Source organism: Stylophora pistillata, chromosome 12 (genome assembly GCF_964205215.1).
Source record: "Stylophora pistillata chromosome 12, jaStyPist1.2, whole genome shotgun sequence".
Lineage (NCBI taxonomy): Eukaryota > Metazoa > Cnidaria > Anthozoa > Scleractinia > Pocilloporidae > Stylophora > Stylophora pistillata.
In genome coordinates this window covers 13,878,971-13,885,494 of record NC_142530.1, presented here as the reverse complement: position 1 = coordinate 13,885,494, position 6,524 = coordinate 13,878,971, and positions in this window count along the sequence as shown.

Sequence of the window (6,524 nt, the reverse complement as noted above, 5' to 3'; positions counted from 1 at the left end):
TTTTATGACAAGGCGAAGCATATGTTGGTAAAAAAATTTAATAAACCATAATAAACCGAGGTAGAGGTGAACAATCACTTTATCACAGTTCTATGCAACATAAAAACCAAAAAATTGGTTTATTTTCGCTGATATGCCTAAAATGGTCGGAAATTAAACCTTTTCCACGCGATTCGGTCTCTTCGGCATATCGGAGGTGAATTTTTACTTTCCAACCACTTCCGATAAAGCCAATTGGCGGGTAGAAAGCACTTTTCGCCTTTTCGGTATATAACTGGAGTTATACTTCGGCTTGCCCTTTTAATCTTGCCACATAATGTCGAGTCTACTTTTTAACATTCCTTCTCTTTGTTGCTTTTTCAATGCAACAACTTAGGTTATCCCCAAATTCGTCAAGTTCAGTATGTTTGGACGCGTGCAAGTACACTGTCGAGTCGTCTTCATGAAATGCTTTTTTTTTATGAATTCCTATCGCTCAATTGAAAACCTTGGTGAAAGCCTACGAAAAATAATAGGAAAGCCAAGCAATGGAAGTAGACGGAAATTGAAATTGTTTCCTTTTTCATCAACTCCCCGTTTTTAAGGAGAAAAGTTGTCCCGGGTAACAGGGTCACCCTCTCAGCCGAGTCAACTTCAGCGGGTGTTTATATATATATATGCGTTATTTAACCAAGCTTGTTCGGTTAAGATGGCTGGATATTGGCCGAGTTCTTTTCTTTAATTTTTATGGACCGAGACGAAGTCGAGGTCCATAAAAATGCGAAGAAAGAACGAGTCTAATATCTAGCCATCTTAACCGAACAAGCTTGGTTCATAAAGGATTCATTATATTGCAAAAAGATTTCGCTTTATTAAGAATTAATAGCCGAGGAAAAGAGCCAACCGTGTTTCTGGCATAACAAACTCACGAGAGTTGTTTCTGTTTTCTTTGTTTGGCTATCTTCTGCCATTCTATTTTTCTTCATGCGCGGGATCGATGCAGGCAATCCCGAGCGGGCAAGATGGGCCTATCTTGCCTGCACGGGTAGCCAATCACAACACAGGATTCGCTTCATCTTGCCCACAGGCGCTGCGAGCGATGTAATAAGAGAAAATATTTGACCCCTTTGCCCGAAGCAAGAGCATGAATTGCTTTGTAGGCTTCACATTCTTCTTTCGACAAATCCGTCACAGGTTTCTCTGGCACTGTTTTCGTGCCATAGCATTATTCACAGCCATCCTACGCCGAACCTTTTCAGAAAATTTCACTTTGTTGGCATTAAAGTCGGTGGCATTGAACTCGCAAAGGTTTTGATATTCCTTCAAGCAATGAATAATCGACTCCACAAGATCAGGGTTCCAAGAAAACTTCTCTTAATTAACAAACCCGATGAGCTAGACTCCGGTCTTGTTGCCATTTTTCCCAATGACAACAGCACTCGTTCATGCTCGGACTGTCTCGCCTCGACCGATTTGACCCGCCGGGCGAGCCAAAATGTATATATGGAGGGAAATTGACCCAACTGAGAGGGTGACCCTAACCTCGAGAAGGGTGACCCAGCTGGGAGGGTGGTCCTATCATCGAGAAGGGTGACCCGGCTGGGAGGGTGACCCTATCATCGAGAAGGGAGACCCGGCCAGGAGGGTGACGCTATTGAACAGACAAGGGCCGCCAATTAGGGTAAAAAAATAATAATTACAACACCTACAGGCCACTTTAAAACGAAATTAATGAAAACGATGAAAATGAAGCCGCTAACCAAATGCTGAGGATAACCAGGGTTGGTGGTTGGGGAAACCGAGAAAAGGTAAAATCTACTTCTACGAACACTGATTACGGATAGGCACAAAGAAAAAACGCTGGTCGAAAAGAATAGGGGCAAGACAGCAAAACTATATACTAACTAAATTTACATACAACACGTAAAAAAGAAGCGTAATTACCAAAATAACGAAGAGCAAAAGGTACACAATGACAAGTAAGTAAGAAAAATGGAATTAAAGGGAAATATTTGCCTTAACACCTATCATTGAGAAGGATGACCCGGATTGGAGGGTGGCCCAGAGAAGGGTTACTCGGCTGGGAGGGTGGCCCTATCATCGAGAAGGGTGACCCGGCTGGGAGGGTGACCCTATCATCGAGAAGGGTGACCCGGCTAAGAGGGTGACGCTATCATCGAGAAGGGTGATCCGGCTAAGAGGGTGGCCCTATCATCGAGAAGGGTGAACTGGCTAGGAGGGTGACCCTATCATCGAGAAGGGTGATCCGGCTGGGAGGATGACCCTATCATCGAGAAGGGTGACCCGGCTAAGAGGGTGGCCCTATCATCGAGAAGGGTGAACTGGCTAGGAGGGTGACCCTATCATCGAGAAGGGTGATCCGGCTGGGAGGATGACCCTATCATCGAGAAGGGTGACCCGGCTAAGAGGGTGGCCCTATCATCGAGAAGGGTGAACTGGCTAGGAGGGTGACCCTATCATCGAGAAGGGTGATCCGGCTGGGAGGATGACCCTATCATCGAGAAGGGTGACCCGGCTGGGAGGATGACCCTTGTAATTGCTCACAATAAATCATCAAATGATTCTTATGATAGTGTTTACTGCTTACCATAAATCATCAAATGATTGTAATGATATTTATTGCTTACAATTAATTCATGATATGATTCTAATGATGTTATTTGTTGCTCACAATAAAACATCACATGATTTTAGTGAGATTTACTGTTCACAATAAATCATCAAATGATTTAAATGATGACATTTATTGCTCACAAAAAAAATCATCAAATCAGTGATTCTACTATTCTAATCTGCCCATTCTGGCCACTGCGTTTGAACAATGTTTACTGCTCTTGCACAATAAATGTTTTTTATTTGTCTTAAACTCGATGTTTATCAGGAGGGAGGTGTGATAGTATAAAGTATGTGATACACTCGCGGGAGAAGCTTAAAGGAGGTACCTTTAAAGGCGTGAACTTTGTGTTATTTACATACATACTGGAGATGCATGGACGGCTAGCGTCTACTGAAAAAGTTGTATAAAGGCAAATTTCTTCCCCGGGTGCCACTCCTTTAAACAAAGTCTTTGTTTTACTTTATTAACATAACATTCATGAAAATTTAAGCCAGTTGACGTACGGAAAATTAGATACTGGCGATAGTGAGAAATACTCATTTGATGTTAATGGACTGAAAACCTCGCTGACTAAGCCTAACTACACATAAATCTTCATCTATCGCCTCAAATGTTGCATTGAATTCTTCGTTTACGAGGCCGGTGCGGGATTCAAATCTCACTTAAATGAAATTTCCCTTTGAATAGACAGGATATGGAAGCTTTTGACTACAAAGCTTAAAGTCATCAGGACCTCCAAAGTTATCATTGTATGAAGCAACGTTTGTGATAAAAACACGGGCGCTCGTTGAAGCAGCTCCAGAACAGTCCGCGTTTTCATTTATCACCAGGGTAAATTTTAAGTAGATAAATTTTATGGTTTTCCCACTGGGTTTCCTCGTGAATATCCAAGTAGCGAGGGAGTGGGCCCTAGGGATTGTAGCTGGCGGAAAAATTGATTTTTTTGGAGAAGATATCAACGAATTTGAACGGGTGCCACAAAACTGCCGGTGCGAATTGTACAATGAAACAACAAATGAATGGCACTTTATCAAAACTGATACAATCAGAACTGAATCTCTTAGTCATTGACGGAAAGATGTACGCTTTCTGTAGAGAAGAAAATTGTCACAATGGAAGGAGGTTTGATCACAAACTGATTGAACTTTATAATCCTGAAAACAATACTCACAGTCTGATCACTAAATCAATTTTATCTTCAAGATATAACTGTTGTGTTAGGGGTCTTCCTATAAAGGTGTTCAAAGGATTTTTTAGCAACTTTAAAAGGAAAAACTTGAGTGATGATGAACTTGCTAGTGCACCTTCTGCGCTTGCACCTTCTGCGCCTACCAGGAACAAGAAAAAATGCTCAATATTTTAACCAATAAACTAATCATACCCTTTTTCATTCTTTTTAGACCCTTTATGGCTTTAACTACCGTAATGAAAATATTTCCTTACCAAGTTTAATGGATATACTCGCAAAAAGAAACGCAATACCGGGGCAAACGCTTAGCGAACTCAAAATAGTAATAATAACAATAATAATAATAATAATAATAATAGCAACCATTTCTATAGCGCCTTTTCTATAAGATTCAAAGGCGCTGTTTACAAAAATTTGATAAAGCTAGAAAGTAAAAATAATCACAAGATATTTACATTAAAACTAGGCGCTAACTACACAATAGATAAATGTACACGATAAATAAGAACTATTCATAGATTCATAAACATTACGATTCATAAGCTCGAATAAAAAGAAATGTTTTAAGTTTGCGTATAAAATCGTCAATTGAGTTTGCAGATTTAAAATCCTCAGGTAAGTTATTCCAAAGTTCCGGAGCAGCAACAGAAAAAGCTCGTTTACCATATGAATTGAGATTGAAAAAGGGTTTAACTAATAGATTTTTATTAGAGGATCTAAGATTGCGCTTGGGTGTATATAATTGAAGGAGTTCCTGTATATAGATTGGAGCGCGATCATGTAGCACTTTGTAGGTAATTAACATAATTTTAAATTCAATGCGAAGGGAAACAGGGAGCCAGTAAAGATCTCGCAGGACTGCAGTAATATGGCAAAATCTTGGACGCTAGTTGACAAGGCGAGCGGCAGAATTTGTTGAAGCTTTCGAATAAGATAGGATGGTAGGCCGTACAATAAAAAATTACAATAATCAAGTTTAGAAACTACTAAGGTATAAATAATGATCTCTGCTGTATCATAAGTAAGATATTTGCGTATGAAGCCAATGTTACGAAGATGGAAGAAGGACGATTTACAGACTGCACTGACATGAGGTACCATTCAAAGGGACTGATCAAAGATAACACCAATATTTCGTGTACTGGCTGGGGGAGCAGGATACGGTCTCATTTGATATCTCAGCAGAAGACAGTGGCGGCCGAGGTCGATGGGAAGAGGATATTACGAGAACTTCAGACTTGTCTTTATTTAATTTCAGGTTGTTGGAAAGCATCCATGCATCCACATCCCGAACACAGTTTACCGATTTGGTGTTACTCAGATTCATATCAGAAACAGACGACGTCCTGAACGTAATATATAGCTAAGTGTCATCGGCATAAAAGTGATAGAGCATTTGATGTTGTCGAGCAATCTCGCCAAGAGGGGATTTGTACAATGAATATAACAGCGGGCCGAGAACGGATCCCTGCGGTACACCAGACTCGAGAACATGAGAAGCAGAGCATGCATCATTAACCTGCACAAACTGTGTAGGATCGGAAAGATATGATCGAAACCATTCCAGTACAGTTCCAGCAATTCCAAAGCGATTGGACAGTCGTGAGAGGAGAAGACCATGATCGACGGTATCAAATGCAGCCGAAACATCGAAGAGTACAAGGATAACTGAATTACGTTGATCTATCGCCATGGCTATGTCATTGTGAACTCTAATGAGAGCCGTCTCTGTATTATGATTACTCTTATAGGCTGATTGATATAATTCGCCAATTTCGTTAGTAAGACGAGTAAAAAGACGAGTAAAAAGACGAGTCATGATCCTCTTCTCGCGTGTGAACCACCCTTCGAGCTCGTCTTGTGCTTCCCGTCGCTTGCACGCCTGAAAAAAATGGGAGAGAAGAAAAATTACGCCTGATAGAATAATGCTCGGTTGGAGGTAATTAAATCGAGTAAAACGAGATTTTCCTGCTGTAGCGATTGAATCGGTCTATTTATAGACCAGGCGATGTCTCTTCAAATAGGATGAATCTATCTACAAACACAATTACACCATTTAGGTATAGTTTAAACTGTTAATTCAGCTTTTATTTTTAGGCAATAACAGCTGCTGCTACAAACGAGAAGAGCCGACACACGAGGTGTGGTGATCGAGAGAGAAAGGAAAGGTTTTGCTGAAGCAAAGCCCTTCAATAAATAATATCGACGGCTGTATTATATCACCTGCTCAAAGCACTTAACTAAAACTACAAAAATCAAGTTCTATTTGTAGAAGAAAACTTCTTATCCGACCCTCTTTTCCATATGCTGGACACACCCCATTTTTCGTCCCCTCCTCACAGGTTGTCAGAAATCACCTCCCGGTATATTGGTCTAAACATACATTTCCCCATTTCTTTTTGTAACCCACGGTAAAATAATTACTAGATTAATGAGCACATTTAGCATGGCAAATGTTGGAATCTATGCATTCCATGCGAGCAAAACTTGCATATACTTGCTTAACCGTTTCGTTCAATTGACAAATAAAGAAGCCATAACTGTTATTTGTTATTTTTATAAGTGAAAGAGAAGCAACGATCACAAAAAAAAAGGAAGTTTAAGGGTAAATACGAGATATAGCGATTATTTCTTGCAACTTCTTGATGACTTCATCATCATAAAGTCTGCTGGTAGTGTACTTTAACTGATATATTGCTTTATTACAAGGGGACTTTT